The 18,243-nt window shown below is 46.7% G+C and overlaps 1 protein-coding gene across 1 annotated transcript in view; it reads right to left on the minus strand.

Annotated features, from left to right (window-relative positions):
• Window positions 1-18,243, minus strand: part of GRIN2D (glutamate ionotropic receptor NMDA type subunit 2D) — a 699,139-nt gene that overhangs the window by 564,608 nt on the left and 116,288 nt on the right. The window lies entirely within an intron of this gene.

The raw sequence follows: 18,243 nt of genomic DNA on the forward strand, positions 1-18,243 counted from the left end.
GGAGGAAACTCTGCACAAAGAGGGAGCAGAGGCAGCGCCGCAGCACAAGGCAAGACCACTATGGCCCAAATGTGGCAAAGTTTTGTGTGTCCACCACAATTGTCTACACCATCAGCGACGCCTCGAGTCAGCAGGAGGCAACGCTTCCGTCAGATGGTGTCAGACTACATGTCTTGCCCTGTCGCTGTACTCCCAGATGGCTCTTCCCCCTTCAAGTTTTGGGTCTCTAAGCTGGATACATGGCCAGAGCTTAGCCAGTATGCATTGGAGGTGCTGGCTTGCCCTGCTGCCAGTGTATTATCGGAACGCGTCTTTAGTGCCGCAGGTGGTGTACTAACAGACCGTCGCACGCGACTATCTTCCGATAATGTTGACCGGCTGACTTTTCTGAAAATGAACAAGGCCTGGATCTCCAAAGACTTTGCCATTCCTCTTACAGACTAAACTAGTGGTTGGCAACTGTATCCAGGTCTGCTGGTGTGTTCATTTTTCTAACACCTGAACTATAATCCCTGTGCTTCAACACAGCCAGTTGTCGCTCAGATGTGTCGTCTGCACAGAGAAACACACTAGCTCCTGTGTTAGTGGGGTTCAGTAACGCCAGCTGATCCCCTGCTGTGTGGACGGCAAAGTCACCAGCTCCATCAACATTCAAACCACTACTGATTTTTAACCGTGCCCAACTTAGGTCTCTGGCTCCACTGTCTCTACTATTTCCCCTGGCCTCCAACCCCGCCATCTACATCTCTGAAGTGGCGTCAGCACAATCTACACTTGTTCCTGTGTTCCTGTGGCTCAGTCCCATCAGTTTATCCCCTGATGTGTGTCCGGCAAGATCTCCTGCTCTGTCCACATTCCCATAACCAGTAGTGGGAATGAGGACAGAGCTGGCGAACTTGCCGGACAAACATCAGGGGATCAACTGACGGGACTGAGCACCAGTAACACAGGAACAAGTGTAGATTGTGCTGACGCCACTTCAGAGATGTAGCTGGCGGGGTTAGAGGCCAGGGTAAATAGTAGAGACAGTGGAGCCAGAGGCCTAAGTGGAGCATGGTTAGAATCAGTAGTAGTCAACAACCTCCATAAAAACCGCTGCCCATTGGCCTCTGCATGCGGCATGCGTAATCCTGGGCTCCAACAGCGTCAGTTGGTGTTCAGAAGTGTCGTCTCCACAGAGCCAAACACATTCGTTCAAGTGTTAGTGGGGTTCAGCACTGCCAGCTGTTCCCCTGCTGTGGAGATGGCAAGTCTCCTGCTGCCTACACCAGCCAAAATCCAGTAGGCCCCAGCCTGATCCACGCCTGATCCTGGGCTCCAACAGCGTCAGTTGGTGTTCAGAAGTGTCGTCTCCACAGAGCCAAACACATTCGTTCAAGTGTTAGTGGGGTTCAGCACTGCCAGCTGTTCCCCTGCTGTGGAGATGGCAAGTCTCCTGCTGCCTACACCTGCCAAAATCCAGTAGGCCCCAGCCTGCTCCTCGCCTAATCCTGGACTCCAACAGCGTCAGTTGGTGTTCAGAAGTGTCGTCTCCACAGAGCCAAACACATTTGTTCAAGTGTTAGTGGGTTTCAGCACTGCCAGCTGTTCCCCTGCTGTGGAGATGGCAAGTCTCCTGCTGCCTTCACCTGCCAAAAGCAACAGGCCCCAGCCTGCTCCTCGCCTAATCCTGGGCTCCAACAGCGTCAGTTGGTGTTCAGAAGTGTCGTCTCCACAGAGCCAAACACATTCGTTCAAGTGTTAGTGGGGTTCAGCACTGCCAGCTGTTCCCCTGCTGTGGAGATGGAAAGTCTCCTGCTGCCTACACCTGCCAAAATCCAGTAGGCCCCAGCCTGCTCCTCGCATAATCCTGGGCTCCAACAGCGTCAGTTGGTGTTCAGAAGTGTCGTCTCCACAGAGCCAAACACATTTGTTCAAGTATTAGTGGGTTTCAGCACTGCCAGCTGTTCCCCTGCTGTTGAGATGGCAAGTCTCCTGCTGCCTTCACCTGCCAAAAGCAACAGGCCCCAGCCTGCTCCTCGCCTGATCCTGGGCTCCAACAGCGTCAGTTGGTGTTCAGAAGTGTCGTCTCCACAGAGCCAAACACATTCGTTCAAGTGTTAGTGGGGTTCAGCACTGCCAGCTGTTCCCCTACTGTGGAGATGGCAAGTCTCCTGCTGCCTACACCAGCCAAAATCCAGTAGGCCCCAGCCTGCTCCACGCCTGATCCTGGGCTCCAACAGCGTCAGTTGGTGTTCAGAAGTGTCATCTCCACAGAGCCAAACACATTCGTTCAATTGTTAGTGGGGTTCAGCACTGCCAGCTGATCCCCTGCTGTGTGGATGGCAAAGTCTCCTGCTGCCTACACAGTCCTACTACTACTGATTTTTAACCGTGCTCCACTTAGGCCTGTGGCTTCACTGATTTTCGTATTTCCCCTGTCCTCCAACCCCGCCAGTTACAGCTCCGAAGTGGCATCTGCACAATCCACACTTGTTCCTGTGTTCCAGGTGTTCAGTCCGGTCAGTTAATCCCCTGATGTGTGTCCGGCAATGTCGCCTGCTCTGTCCACATTCCCATAACTACTTATGGGAATGTGGACAGAGCAGGCGACATTGCCGGACACACATCAGGGGATTAACTGACCGGACTGAACACCTGGAACACAGGAACAAGTGTGGATTGTGCAGATGCCACTTCGGAGCTGTAACTGGCGGGGTTGGAGGACAGGGGAAATACGAAAATCAGTGAAGCCACAGGCCTAAGTGGAGCACGGTTAAAATTAGTAGAAGTCTACAACCGATCTTAAAATTTCTTCAATGCAGCCTCAGCCTGCTCCGTGCTTGTCCCTGGGCTTCAACACAGCCAGTTGTAGCTCGGAAGTGCCGTCCACACGGAAAGAGACACTTGCTGCCGTGTCTCATTGGGGTTCAGTAACGTCAGCTGTTCCCCTGCTGTGTGGATGGCAGTCTCTCCTGCTGTCTCCGCATTCCAAAGACAGTAGGCCTCAGCCTACACCCAGATTTTGCCTGGGCTTCAACACAGCCAGTTGTAGCTCGGAAGTGTCGTCCACACGGAAAGAGACACTTGCTGCCGTGTCTCAGTGGGGTTCAGTAACGTCAGCTGTTCCCCTGCTGTGTGGATGGCAGTCTCTCCTGCTGTCTCCGCATTCCAAAGACAGTAGGCCTCTGCCTACACCCTCCTATTTCCTGGGCTTCAACACAGCCAGTTGTAGCTCGGAAGTGCCGTCCACACGGAAAGAGACACTTGCTCCCGTGTCTCAGTGGGGTTCAGTAACGCTAGCTGATCCCCTGCTGTGTGGATGGCAGTCTCTCCTGCTGTCTAAGCATTCCAAAGACAGTAGGGCTCTGCCTACACCCTCCTATTTCCTGGGCTTCAACACAGCCAGTTGTAGCTCGGAAGTGCCGTCCACACGGAAAGAGACACTTGCTGCCGTGTCTCAGTGGGGTTCAGTAACGCCAGCTGTTCCCCTGCTGTGTGGATGGCAGTCTCTCCTGCTGTCTCCGCATTCCAAAGACAGTAGGCCTCTGCCTACACCCTCCTATTTCCTGGGCTTCAACACAGCCAGTTGTAGCTCGGAAGTGCCGTCCACACGGAAAGAGACACTTGCTCCCGTGTCTCAGTGGGGTTCAGTAACGCTAGCTGATCCCCTGCTGTGTGGATGGCAGTATCTCCTGCTGTCTCCGCATTCCAAAGACAGTAGGCCTCTGCCTACACCCTCCTATTTCCTGGGCTTCAACACAGCCAGTTGTAGCTCGGAAGTGCCGTCCACACGGAAAGAGACACTTGCTCCCGTGTCTCAGTGGGGTTCAGTAACGCTAGCTGATCCCCTGCTGTGTGGATGGCAGTCTCTCCTGCTGTCTCCGCATTCCAAAGACAGTAGGCCTCTGCCTACACCCTCCTATTTCCTGGGCTTCAACACAGCCAGTTGTAGGTCGGAAGTGCCGTCCACACGGAAAGAGACACTTGCTCCCGTGTCTCAGTGGGGTTCAGTAACGCCAGCTGTTCCCCTGCTGTGTGGATGGCAGTCTCTCCTGCTGTCTCCGCATTCCAAAGACAGTAGGCCTCTGCCTACACCCTCCTATTTCCTGGTCTTCAACACAGCCAGTTGTAGCTCGGAAGTGCCGTCCACATGGAAAGAGACACTTGCTCCCATGTCTCAGTGGGGTTCAGTAACGCTAGATGATCCCCTGCTGTGTGGATGGCAAAGTCTCCTGCTGCCTACACAGTCCTACTACTACTGATTTTTAACCGTGCTCCAATTAGGCCTGTGGCTCCACTGTCTCTCGTATTTCCCCTGTCCTCCAACCCTGCCAGTTACAGCTCCGAAGTGGCGTCTGCACAATCCACACTTGTTCCTGTGTTACAGGTGTTCAGTCCGGTCAGTTAATCCCCTGATGTGTGTCCGGCAATGTCGCCTGCTCTGTCCACATTCCCATATGTGGACAGAGCAGGCGACATTGCCGGACACACATCAGGGGATTAACTGACCGGACTGAACACCTGTAACACAGGAACAAGTGTGGATTGTGCAGACGCCACTTCGGAGCTGTAACTGGCGGGGTTGGAGGACAGGGGAAATCCGAAAATCAGTGAAGCCACAGGCCTAAGTGGAGCTTGGTTAAAATTAGTAGAAGTCTACAACCGATCTTAAAATTTCTTCAATGCAGCCTCAGCCTGCTCCGTGCTTGTCCCTGGGCTTCAACACAGCCAGTTGTTGCTCAGAAGTGCCGTCTTCACAGAGTAAAACACTAGCTCCTGTGTTTGTGGGGTTCAGTAACGTCAGCTGTTCCCCTGCTGTTTTGATGGCAATCTGTCCTGCTGCCTCCCAATTGACAGCACATCAGGCCTCAGCCTGCTAAGTGCTTGTCCCTGGGCTCCAACATCGCCAGTTGCTGCTCATAACTGACTTTGGCACGGGTACTCCCTCCTGCCCAGCTTGGTTCCAGCCCTGCCTGCTGTTTCCGGGAAGTGTCAATGTCAGTTTGCCACCCCAAGTTGCCATGTCTTGTTGCGGTTGGGTTAGCCGAGGCTAGGGTGCCAGCAGTTTAGGTGCTTCCTATGTGGACTGTGGGTTCTGGTAAGAAAGGCTTGTTCCGTAGTGCCAGTAGGACAAGCACCCCCTGTAGGACTGTGTGATTCGGTAACTGCGGCCAGCTTGCGGCATGCCAACTTTGCTTTTCAGGGGTAACTTCAGCTGCCCCTCCGGGTTCCAGCACCGTCAGCTGGTTCTCGGCAGAGCCTTTGGCCTAGGTGCCTCCATCTCGGTATCCGAGTTCCGGCAACGTCTGCTGGTCCTTGGTAGTGCTTTGTAGCACAGGTACCTCCTGCTTAGTAACCGGGTTCCAGCACCGTCAGCTGGTCCTCGGTTGTGCCATTGGCTCTTATTCCTTCTGCTGCCCCTCCGGGTGCCAGCACTGTCAGCTGGTCCTCGCTATTTCCATTTGCTCTTGCAGCTTATGCTACCCATCCGGGTTCCAGCACCGTCAGCTGGTTCTCGGCAGAGCCTTTGGCCTAGGTGCCTCCATCTCGGTATCCGAGTTCCGGCAACGTCTGCTGGTCCTTGGTAGTGCTTTGTAGGACAGGTACCTCCTGCTTAGTAACTGGGTTCCAGCACCGTCAGCTGGTCCTCGGTTGTGCCATTGGCTCTTATTCCTTCTGCTGCCCCTCCGGGTGCCAGCACTGTCAGCTGGTCCTCGCTATTTCCATTTGCTCTTGCAGCTTATGCTACCCATCCGGGTTCCAGCACCGTCAGCTGGTTCTCGGCAAAGCCTTTGGCCTAGGTGCCTCCATCTCGGTATCCGAGTTCCGGCAACGTCTGCTGGTCCTTGGTAGTGCTTTGTAGCACAGGTACCTCCTGCTTAGTAACTGGGTTCCAGCACCGTCAGCTGGTCCTCGGTAGTGCCATTGGCTCTTGTTCCTTCTGCTGCCCCTCCGGGTGCCAGTACCGTCAGCTGGTTCAAGAGGACAAAGAACAGGAAGACAACCACCAAGATGCAGAACAACAAGAGAGAGAAGACAAAGAAGCATAAAAAAACAAAGCAGAAGAACATTAAGCATAAGACTAATACTCTGAGCAAATGATATTATCTTATTTATAAGCAGAAGAAGACTAAGCAGTGTATGGGGGTGAGTCCGTTCCTCCTCGTGGTGACTCTGGAAAAGGCCTGCTGCTGCAGGCCAAACTGAACGTGGACAAATCCTGTTGTAAATCTTTTGTGACAGGCAGAACGGAAGGTGTAAACTTCTAACTTTTCTAGATAACAACTACAGGAATGCCTGACACAAATAAGAATATGATGAAGAAGAATAGGAAGAAGATGAAGAAGTTGAATATGTAGAATAATAATTGTTGAATAAGAAGAATATGAAGAATGTAAGAAAAGGAAGAAGAAGAAGAATGTAAAAAAAGGAAGTAGAAGAATTTAAAAAAAGGAAGAAGAAGAAGAATGTAAAAAAAGGAATAAGAAGAAGAATGTAAAAAAAGGAAGTAGAAGAATGTAAAAAAAGGAAGAAGAAGAAGAATGTAAAAAAAGGAAGAAGAAGAAGAAGAAGAAGGTAAAAAAAGGAAGAAGAATAAGAAAGAAGAAGAAAGAAGAAAGAAGAAGAAGACATACATGTCTGGCAAAATATAAATGAGGCTAACATAGTCAATATCTTTGTAACTCCTAACGTCTTTAAAAAAAAAGTTTAATTCCTGCTATTCCATTTGATTGGGCTAAACCTCTATGGCTTTAATGTCTCCTCCATCTCCCACAATACATTCTACATTATTCTTAGTTGTTTTTCTTCATGTTGAATTAACCTACAAGGAAAGAAAGGGTTTTTTTTAATTCCGATATTTTGGCCCCATTGACTTGCATTGGTTCCCGGTATCGGAATCGGCGATACCGATACTTTTTTTTAAGATCGGCCGATCCATTCCGATCCGATATTTTCAAGTATCAGCTGGTATCGCTCAACTCTACTGGTGCGTCGTTTAGTGTAACGGGACCCTAACTCCCGATTCCCAACATCATAATTTCTTTCCACTGGTGAAAATTTTTTAGAAAGAAAAGCACATGGACGCAGGTTTGCTAAAGTTTTGGTCCCCTGCGATAAAACTGCCCCCACTCTGATCTCCGAAGCATCCACTTCCACAATGAGCGGTTCTTGGAGATCAGGTTGGATCAGAATGGTAGAGACATAAAACACTCTTTTAATCTTTCAAAAGCCCTGAAAGCACCCACCGACCAAACCTTGATAGTCGCCACCTTACGTGTAAGGTCAGTAAGTGGTTTAGCAATCTGTGAAAACTCCTTGATAAAATTTCTATAATAGCGAATTCCAGAAAACTCTGCATAGCCTTAAGATCATGAGGTTGAACCCAATCAATTATGACCTGCACCTTCCCAGGGTCTATCTTAAACCCCTCTGCTGACAAGATAAACCCCAAAAAATAGATTTCCTGAACAGAAAAAAAATAATTTCTCTAATTTATCAAACGGAGAGTTCTCCCTCTTGTTAACACAACAAGGACATGTTCCTGGTGAGTGTCCAAGTCTGGCGAGAAAATTAGAATGTCATCGAAGTAAATCACAACATATCTTCCAATGCAATCAGAGAAAATATCATTCATAAAATTTTGAAACACAGCAGATGTATTAGATAATCCAAAAGGCTTGACAAGGTTTTCAAACAGACCCTCAAATGATAAAAATGCAGTTTTCCACTCATCACCCTTACGGATACGTATCAAATTGTTAAGCCCCCGTTACCCACTGCGATATCGCTAGCAATATTGCTGTAAAGTCACCGATTTTGTGACGTTGCAGCGATATTGCTAGCGATATCGCTGCATGTGATACTTACCTCCGACCGGCTACCCCGCTGCTCTTCGTTGGTCGTACGAGAAGCTCCTGGATCATTTCTCGTCGGGCACTTCCTGCTGGGCTTCCTGTGGTGCCGACGAGCGACGCGTGGACGCAGGCGGGAGGACGTCAGGATCACTGCGTCTGACAGGTAAGTAGCGACCCCCGACCCCAGCGATTTCGCTGGTGAGATCTGCCTGTGTGGCAGCTCACTAGCGACCACTTAGCGATGCACCAGCGATCCATATCGTTGTCGGGATCGCTGGTGCATTTCTATGTGTAACGGTACCCTAAGTCTCTCTAAGATCAAGTTTAGAAAACACCCAGGCACCCAGAAGCTGATTATATACAGTTGTGGCCAAAAGTATTGACACCCTTGCAATTCTGTCAGATAATTCTCAGTTTCTTCCTGAAAATGATTGCAAACACAAATTCTTTGGTATTATTATCTTCATTTAATTTGTCTTAAATGAAAAAACACAAAAGAGAATGAAGCAAAAAGCAAAACATTGATCATTTCACACAAAACTCCAAAAATGGGCCAGACAAAAGTATTGGCACCCTCAGCCTAATACTTGGTTGCACAACCTTTATCAAAAATAACTGCGACCAACCGCTTCCGGTAACCATTAATGAGTTTCTTACAATGTTCTGCTGGAATTTTAGACCATTCTTCTTTGGCAAACTGCTCCAGGTCCCTGATATTAGAAGGGTGCCTTCTCCAAACTGCTATTTTTAGATCTCTCCACAGGTGTTCTATGGGATTCAGGTCTGGACTCATTGCTGGCCACCTTAGAAGTCTCCAGTGCTTTCTCTCAAACCATTTTCTAGTGCTTTTTGAAGTGTGTTTTGGGTCATTGTCCTGCTGGAAGACCCATGACCTCTGAGGGAGACCCAGCTTTCTCACACTGGGCCTATATTATGCTGCAAAATTTTTTGGTAGTCTTCAGACTTCATAATGCCATACACATGGTCAAGCAGTCCAGTGCCAGAGGCAGCAAAGCAACCCCAAAACATCAGGGAACCTCCACCATGTTTGACTGTAGGGACCGTGTTCTTTTCTTTGAATGCCTCTTTTTTTCTCCTGTAAACTCTATGTTGATGTCTTTGCCCAAAAAGCTCTACTTTTGTCTCATCGGCTTTTTCAGGTAAGTTTTGGCAAACTCCAGCCTGGCTTTTTTATGTCTCGGGGTAAGAAGTGGGGTCTTCCTGGGTCTCCTACCATACAGTCGCTTTTCATTCAGACCCCGACGGATAGTACAGGTTGACACTGTTGTACCCTCGGACTGCAGGGAAGCTTGAACTTGTTTGGATGTTAGTCGAGGTTCTTTATCCAACATCCGCACAATCTTGCGTTGAAATCTCTTGTCAATTTTTCCTTTCCGTCCACATCTAGGGAGGTTAGCCACAGTGCCATGAGCTTTAAACTTCTTGATGACACTGCGCACGGTTGACACAGGAACATTCAGGTCTTTGGAGATGGACTTGTAGCCTTGAGACTGCTCATGCTTCCTCACAATTTGGTTTCTCAAGTCAGACAGTTCTTTGGTCTTCTTTCTTTTCTCCATGCTCAATGTGGTACACACAAGGACACAGGACAGAGGTTGAGTCAACTTTAATCCATGTCAACTGGCTGCAAGTGTGATTTAGTAATTTCCAACACCTGTTAGGTGCCACAGGTAAGTTACAAGTGTTGTTAATTACACAAATTAGAGAAGCATCACATGATTTTTCGAACAGTGCCAATACTTTTGTCCACCCTCTTTTTTATGTTTGGTGTGGAATTATATCCAATTTGGCTTTAGGACAATTCTTTTTGTGTTTTTTCATTTAAGACAAATTAAATGAAGATAATAATACCAAAGAATTTGTGTTTGCAATCATTTTCAGGAAGAAACTGAGTATTATCTGACAGAATTGCAGGGGTGTCAATACTTTTGGCCACAACTGTAAGTATTTTTAACCATGATCTTGTTTAGTTCTCGGAAATCAAGGCAAGGATGGAGACCCCCATCTCTCTTTTTAACAAAGAAAAATCCAGAAGCTATAGGGGAGAATTTAAGGATGGATATGACCCTTCCATAAACTTTCGTTAACATATTCTTTCATGGCAGTCCGTTCAGGCCATGACAAATTGTAAAGGCGAGCTTTAGGCAATTTGGAGCTAGGAATAAGATCAATAACACAATCATAGGGATGATGGGGAGGTAATATCTCAGCCTTTTTTTCCGTTATCACATGTCCAAAGTCCTTCAGGAACCCTGGAAGACCCTCTAGACTAGTAGAACATATTTGTACATTTTTTAGACATTTCTTGCAATAGTTGGGGCTCCATTTCACAATCTCCTTCTGACACCAATCAATAACTGGATTGTGAATCTGCAACCATGGAAACCCCAGTAAAAATCCAACAAGTAAATTATCCAGCGCAAAACAGGAGATGGAATCAAAGTGGGATGACCTCATTTGGGGACCAAGTTGTGAGCTATTGGTGTCTTGTTGAGGGCAATGACTTGAATGGGTTTTCCTAAGCTAACTATCCCTAACCCTAACTTCAGAACCACTCCCGAATCAATAGAGTTAGTAGCACAATCAATGAACGCCAATATTGATAACACCTGGTTCATGAAGGACATCATCAAATTTATCAGTATTCTATCAGAGGAACAAAAAGGTACCTAAGGAGTCTAGGTGACCTCCTCTGTCGTCACCCAGATTCAGACATTCTCCTGATGGTTTATTAGCTTGAGGACGAGTTGGGCAATTCTTATGAAAATGTCCAAAGAGACTACAATATAGACAGAGTTTGAGATCTTGTCTCTGTAATCTCTCCGTAACATGAAGACTGGCAATTCTACCCTCGGGTAAATGGATTTGATCACAGGAAGTGTAACATGCTGCCTTTTGTTCACCATGTCTCTAACAGATTCTGCGGTCCATTGGTATGGCCTGAGACATGGCTTCCATCAGAGAACAAAGAGCTTCATGGAGGACCAGAGCATCCTTGAGTGTCTCAGAAAGGCCTCTTTGGAACTGGCACCTGAGAGGAGCATCATTCCATAGAACTTTGGTGGACCACTGCAGGAAGTAAGTACAGTAGTCCTCAGATGTGCGATCCCCCTGTGCCAGGTTCATGATCTTAGCCTCTGCAACCTGGATTCTGTCAGGTTCATCATATATCAGACTTAAACTGTCAAAAAAGGCATCAACAGAAAACCATTCAGGGACAAACAAAATGCCCAGGTCTGAGGCCATCATTATCCCCACCCGCTGCAACTCCTCCCCTGATGACCAGGGGCATAGGGTAAAAAATAACTTACAGCTCTCCATGAATACCCTAAACTGGTCTTTCTTTCGTGAAAATGTATCAGGGAGGGAAATTACAGGTTCGGGAGACACCAACTGTACGTCAGAGGGTACTGACATCACAGCCACTGCCAGCAGTGTGGGGGCTATGGGAGGTCTTCATCAAGTTATTTATCTGACCCTGCAACTGATATTGCGATGACTCCAGACTCAGGTAATCCTTCGTCAGATCATAAGTCATCTGTGTCAAATTCGTCACCTGGTCACACAGCGTGTGAATAGAATCCATACTGGTGAAAAAGAAAAACGTATGGGCCAGACATAATGTGACACTGGCCACTTATTAAGGCCAAACCGTGAGTCAGAGTGGTCAAGGAATCCAAGGTCAGAAGCCAGGAGGGTACATCTTAAACAGAGGAAAGAGACAAAAGCATAGTCAGGTAAAGTTCTGAGGTCAGAATACTGGGAGGATAATGGATCAGAGCTGAAGGGGTTAAACAGGCAGATGGTTAGAATATAGTTCAAGGTCAGGCAACAGATCAAGCATACAGAACTCAAGGCACAGGAAAGTGCAAACCTCACAAGCTGAATGTATATCTGGCAGAGATCTGGGAGACTCAGCTCAGTTAAGTATGGCCATTAACTAGAATAATGAACACATGGAGACAGCTGACGTCTCACAGCTTCAGCACACCTCTATACCAGATTGGACGGCCGACCTGTCAGTAACTGCATCCCAGACACACTGGTGGGTGGAACCATGACAGTTTTATTCCAAATTATAAAAATAGGCACTCAAAGAATTCCAAGCATGATGCAGTAACCTACGCATTTCAGACTAAAAAAAGACCTTTCAATATTAAGGATGTTTTTAGTCTGAAACAAGTTGAAAACTAAATCATGATTGTATTTGTTGTGAGTGCCAAATTTTGCAATATGGAACAAAACTTTTTGAAATATTTTAATCAAGAATCAGCTAAAAGTCTTCTATTTGTTATGCAATCTTTGGCCACAAGGGGCAGGAGTGGCATTTTTGGGCTCAGACTCTTGAATGCCTCAACCAAGGTAAGCTGAGCTACACCTGTTTACAATATCTATATACATTATATGATTGTTATTTTTGGCACAGTGTGTGTTGAACATTTTCGGGTGGGTCAAATTCATAAGTCGCCGACTTTCGCTGAAGTCGGGTTTCATGAAACGAAACCCGACCATAGCGTGAGGTGGGCCACGAGGTCGGCGACCAGAGTGCCAAAGTCGCGTTTCAAATGATGCTTCCAACGCCCTTTTTCAGCCAATGATGCATGACGCACACTGTGGGCAACGTGATGACATGGACATCGGTCACCACCATGTTTGAGAAGGGCATGCAAGTGGTTGGCTTGCTTTGTGTGGCGTCACAGTGGCTTTAAAAGGGCATGCACACCGACCGCCATGTTACTTCTGCTGATCTTAGCATTAGGGAGAGGTTGCAGCTGCTGATTCTGAATAAGGGAGAGCGTCAGGCAGGGAAGAAGAACCAAAAGGCTGCCTTGTAAGGCTCCCTGATAGCTGCATTGCTGTTTGCACACTGCTGTGCTTTTTAAAAGCAAAAATACTTTTCTTCCTCTTTTCTGCACAGTTACCAAGCGTTAATTTTTCCACACTTTTGTGTGCAGCAGTCCTGCTTATTTTGCTGCCTGCTGCCATATTTGGACTGAGAGCATCATTGTCAGCCTCCTAAAATCTCTACGGAGCTTCCAATTCTCCCCAATACTATATACACACCTTGTGCCTGGTCATACACCTGCCTATTTCAGCCTGTTAAATTGAGGTGTAATCTATAGCGGGCCTGAGATAATAGTTCAGCCTCCTAAAATCTCTAGGGAGCTTCCAATTCTCCCCAATACTATATACACACCTTGTGCCTGGTCATACACCTGCCTATTTCAGCCTGTTAAATTGAGGTGTAATCTATAGTGGACCTGAGATAATAGTTCAGCTTCCTAAAATCTCTAGGGAGCTTCCAATTCTCCCCAATACTATATACACACCTTGTGCCTGGTCATACACCTGCCTATTTCAGCCTGTTAAATTGAGGTGTAATCTATAGTGGGCATGAGATAATAGTTCAGCCTCCTAAAATCTCTAGGGAGCTTCCAATTCTCCCCAATACTATATAAACACCTTGTGCCTGGTCATACACCTGCCTATTTCAGACTGTTAAATTGAGGTGTAATCTATAGTGGGCCTGAGATAATAGTTCAGCCAATTAAAATCTCTAGAGAGATTCAAATTCTCCCCAATACAATATACACCTTGTACCTTGTTTTACAGTACCATATAGCTGGTTTTATTTTGGGTACATTTTCCCAAAAATGAGGAAGTATTGTGGAAGAGGCCGTGAACGTGGGCGGGGGTTGTCAGCTGGTACTGATGGTGGTGGTGGTGCATCTGCTGGTAGAGGCAAAAGCACAATAGCACCTAAGGCAGGTGGTGTTGAGCCTGCGTCATCGTCTGGCTCCACAAGGCCTCGAAGGCTCCCTTTCAGGGAGTAGGTAAACCGCTTTTAAAGCCGGAGCTTCAGGAAAAAGTTTTGGCTGACATTGCTGACACACCTCCAGCTCTATCGCCTCCTCTTCTGAAGTTTCAAAAAGTAAAAGCACTGAGTCATCAGTGGAGGCTCCTGGTCAGGAACAACACCTTTCCTTGTGTCCTTCACCCCTACCAAAAGTGAAGGATGTGGCAGGCCACACTACAGATTACTCCATGGAGCTCTTTCTCACATACCATGCCTGGGTTATCAAGTCAAATCGTGAGTTCCCCAGTCCAAGATGAATCTGACATGGAGTGTGGGTCGCCAGCCAGGGCAGTGAGGTTAATCGGTACCGGACCAGTGTCTCAGAGGGATGTGTCATGGTGGTGGTGACCCAGTTCGTGGCCCTGGGTGTCCATGCAAAGGGGTGAATAATGTTTATAGGTGAATGATACGTGACGCCACCTGTGGTTTCTGATCAGATTGACCAGCGCTGCAGTGTCGCTTCTCTGGGACAGATGTTGTGGTGCAGCTAAGATGTAGAAGCCATGAATAGGTAGGGCCGTAGTCGCCGGGCAGATGAAAGAGTTGGTAGATGATGTGCAGTGCAGGATGTAGCAGAGCTATGTGCCAGGCGCAGGAGAAAGATGACAGACACAGTCGTGCAGTTCCTTTACCTGTACTTGGTAACTGCCGTCCAGGACCCAGAGTACAGATGGAGAAGGAGTTGGTCAGCCTGGAACCAAATTATGAATTCTCTCTCTGCAGATAGGTAGTGTAGCCTCCGTTCTAGCGCTTATCTGAGGTACTCGCAGTACTGAGTTCACTGAAGTTCCTCTTGCTGACTCTCTTTTGGAACTTTCTCATATGGCAGACAGCCATAGCCATTTCCTTCTGGCTCACACACGTCGCTGCTGGGGCCTCCGAGCCTTAGTTGGGAACAGAGCATTTACCACTGCTACTTCCTCCGGTTTCTGCTGCAGGACCGTCAGTGTCCCTACAAACTCGGAGACCGGAATCCGGACCATGCGCTCCAGCTAGTAGTAAGCCTTAACTCTGCTCATCCTCCAGCTCCCCTTCTCACATTCACACACTTCCCCTTCACTTCACAGACGGCCCTAACTTCCGTCCTCCCAACCACAGAGAGCAGCTCCTCAGCAGTCAGGTTCAGAGCTCTCCCTGCTGGCCTGGAGTGGGAACTGTGTTGAGTGTGGGTTTATCTGCTAGAGAGATGCTTCGTTGCTCCCAAGCATGACATCACACTCCCTAGGAGGAAGGTAATGGCACTGTGGTGACCGTACTCCTGGGGGCACTACAAGTGCACTGATGCCCAGCCACTGCTAGATAATTCTGCTGGTACATTGACCCTGACCACTACATTCCCCTCACACTCTACACAGCCAGAATCTGACCCTAATGAAACTCAGGTTCCCCTTCCCGCATACTATACCACCTTACATGGTGACAAAGAGGAATGTGCAGATGAAAGTGCAGGTTCCTTGAGCAGGTGGGGGGGCATACTCATGGGCGACGGCACTGGCACAGGGCCCCTCAGAGTACGCAAAAGTGTCTCTGCCGGTGGGAGGGCCACCCACCCGCCGTCAGACACACTCCCACCCACCCGCCGTCAGACACACCGCCATACTATGAGGGGCCCTGTGCCAGTGCCGTCGCCAACGAGTGGGCCCCCCCGCTTGCTCAGGATCACAGCACTTGCAAAGTTGAAATACTTACCTCTCCCTGCTCCACCGCTGTGATGTTTTCTGCATTTCCTGACAGTGACATTCTGGTCAGAGAGCGCGATAACATCACGTCTGTACGCCCTCTACCTAAACAGTCCAAGTGCAGAGAGATGGAAGATGGGGACGACGAGGAGTCCAGAGTAGTATAGGGATTCCCTAGTGAGGAGACTTATTTAATTGTTTTAAAGGTTGGGAGCAATTTTTGGGGAGCATTATACTCTGGAGAATGATATATGGGGCACACCATACACTGGAGTATTCCAAAGGTGGACATCAGACACTGGAGCAGCATTTACAGAGCCCATTATACACTGGAGCATTAGAAATGAGGCCCATTATATATGGAGCTTTATTTGGACCCATAAGACAGTGGAGCTTCATCCATGGGGACCAACATATACTGTAGCATTATGTGGAGCTCATCATATACTGTATCGAACATTATATGGGACCAATGATTCTGTATGGAGAAATATATGGGCCTCATTACTCTGTATGGCGCACTATGCGGTGGCCATAATACTGTATGGAGTAATATACTGTCCGTTTTTGAAGCTATTGGAGAATGTAAAATTGATATCAGTCATGTGATGTAAGAAGTGAAGTATTTTTTATTGTAGTATACCGCTATTTCTCTGCCGTATCAGAGGATCATGCATTGTGGCATGTGTTAAAGGAGCCAAGTGACTCTCTTTGGCCTGGGCCCACAAAAATCTGGAGCCAGCCCTAGCCCCCCCCACAATTTTAGCCAAATAACCCCCAATTTTCAATGCATGACTATTATTATAAAGTAAATTAAGGTTGACAAGCTTAAGTAATAAGATTTGATGTTTTTGGCATTAAAATGGGCGCTGTAGGTGTGTTTCCTGTCCTCCACTCACTGCCGACTTTTCTTCCCCATTGACTTGCAATGGGTTCAATCGGCCTTAGACTTTTCACGATAATTGGCCGATTGCGTTCGACCCGACTTTTACGAAAGTCGGGTTTCATGAAACCCGACTCGACCCGAAAAAAGGCAAAGTCGCTCATCTCTATGATCTGAGATACGTCTACAATTTCTCAAATATCATGCACACTTGTGCTGCCTATTACCTGTGGGCTAACTTTAGATTATATTAAAACTTTTGCCTACGGACAGTGCCTATCTCTGTTTAAACATGCAGCCATTCTATTAAAGTAACTAATGTTTCTCTTTTTTTTGTAAATTAGCAACAAATACTACTTTATATTTTATTTATTGTCTATTTCTGCACACCACATTTTTTATATAGTGTGAACAGAAAATACATTTTTCATTATTTAGAACTAGCAATTTAACCCCTTCACCCCCAAGGGTGGTTTGCACGTTCATGACCGGGCCAATTTTTACAATTCTGACCACTGTCCCTTTATGAGGTAATAACTCTGAAATGCTTCTATGGATCCCGATGATTCTGACATTGCTTTCTTGTGACATATTGTACTTCATGTTAGAGGTAAAATTTCATTCAAATAACTTGCGTTTATTTGTGAAAAAAGCTGAAATTTGGCGAAAATTTTGAAAATTTCACAATTTTCCAACTTTGAATTTTTAAGGCCTTAAATCACAGAGATACAGCACACAAATAACTTGATAAGTAACATTTTCCACATGTTTACTTTACAACAGCACAATTTTGGAACCAAAATTTTTTTTTGTTAGGAAGTTATAAGGGTTAAAAATTGACCAGCGATTTCTCATTTTTGCAACACCATTTTATGTTTACGGACCACATCACATTTGAAGCCACTTTGAGGGGTCTATATGATAGAAAATACCCAAAAGTGACACCATTCTAAAAACTGCACCCCTTATGGTGCTCAAAACCACATTCAAGAAGTGTATTAACCCTTTAGGTGCATCACAGGAAATTTTTGAATATTTAAAAAAAAATGAACATCTAACTTTTTTTCACAAAAAAAAATAATTCAGGTTCAATTTTTTTATTTTACCAAGGGTAACAGGAGAAATTGGACTGCAAAAGTTATTGTGCAATTTGTCCTGAGTACGCTAATACCTGTTATGTGGGGGGGAAACCACTGTTTCGGCACATGACAGAGCTCAGAACGGAAGGAGCGCCGTTTAACTTTTTCAATGCAAAATTGGCTGGAATTCAGATCGTGTGCCATGTCACGTTTGGAGAGCCCCTGATGTACCTAAACAGTGGAAACCCTCCACAAGTGACCCCATTTTGGAAACTAGACCCCCCCAAGGAACTTATCTAGATATGTGGTGAGAACTTTGAACCCACAAGGGCTTCACAGAAGTTTATAACGTACAGCGGTACAATTAAAAAATCATATTTTTTCCACAAAAATAATCTTTTCACCCCCATTTTTTATTTTCCCAAGGGGAACAGGACCCTAAAAGTTATTGTGCAATTTGTCCTGAGTACGCTGATACCCCACATGTGGGGGTAAACCACTATTTGCGCACATGGCAGAGCTCGGAAGGGAAGCAGCGCCATTTGACATTTTTGGCTGGAATTCAGATCGTATGCCATGTCACGTTTGGAGAGCCCCTGATGTACCTAAACAGTGGAAACACCCCACAAATGACCTCATTTTGGAAACTAGACCCCCTAAGGATCTTATCTAGATGTGAGGTTAGCACTTTGAACCCCCAAGGGCTTCACAGAAGTTTATAATGCCCGGGCATGAAAATAAAAAAATTGTATTTTTTCCACAAACATGATCAACTAGTCCCCAATTTTTTTATTTTCCCAAGGGTAACAGGAGAAATTGGACCCCAAAAGTTGTTGTCCAATTTGTCCTGAGTACACTGATATCCCATATGTGGGAGAAAACTATT

The sequence above is a fragment of the Dendrobates tinctorius genome, unplaced genomic scaffold (assembly GCF_039654945.1).
Source record: "Dendrobates tinctorius isolate UK_male_01 unplaced genomic scaffold, ASM3965494v1 ptg000028l, whole genome shotgun sequence".
NCBI classification, from domain to species: Eukaryota; Metazoa; Chordata; class Amphibia; order Anura; family Dendrobatidae; genus Dendrobates; species Dendrobates tinctorius.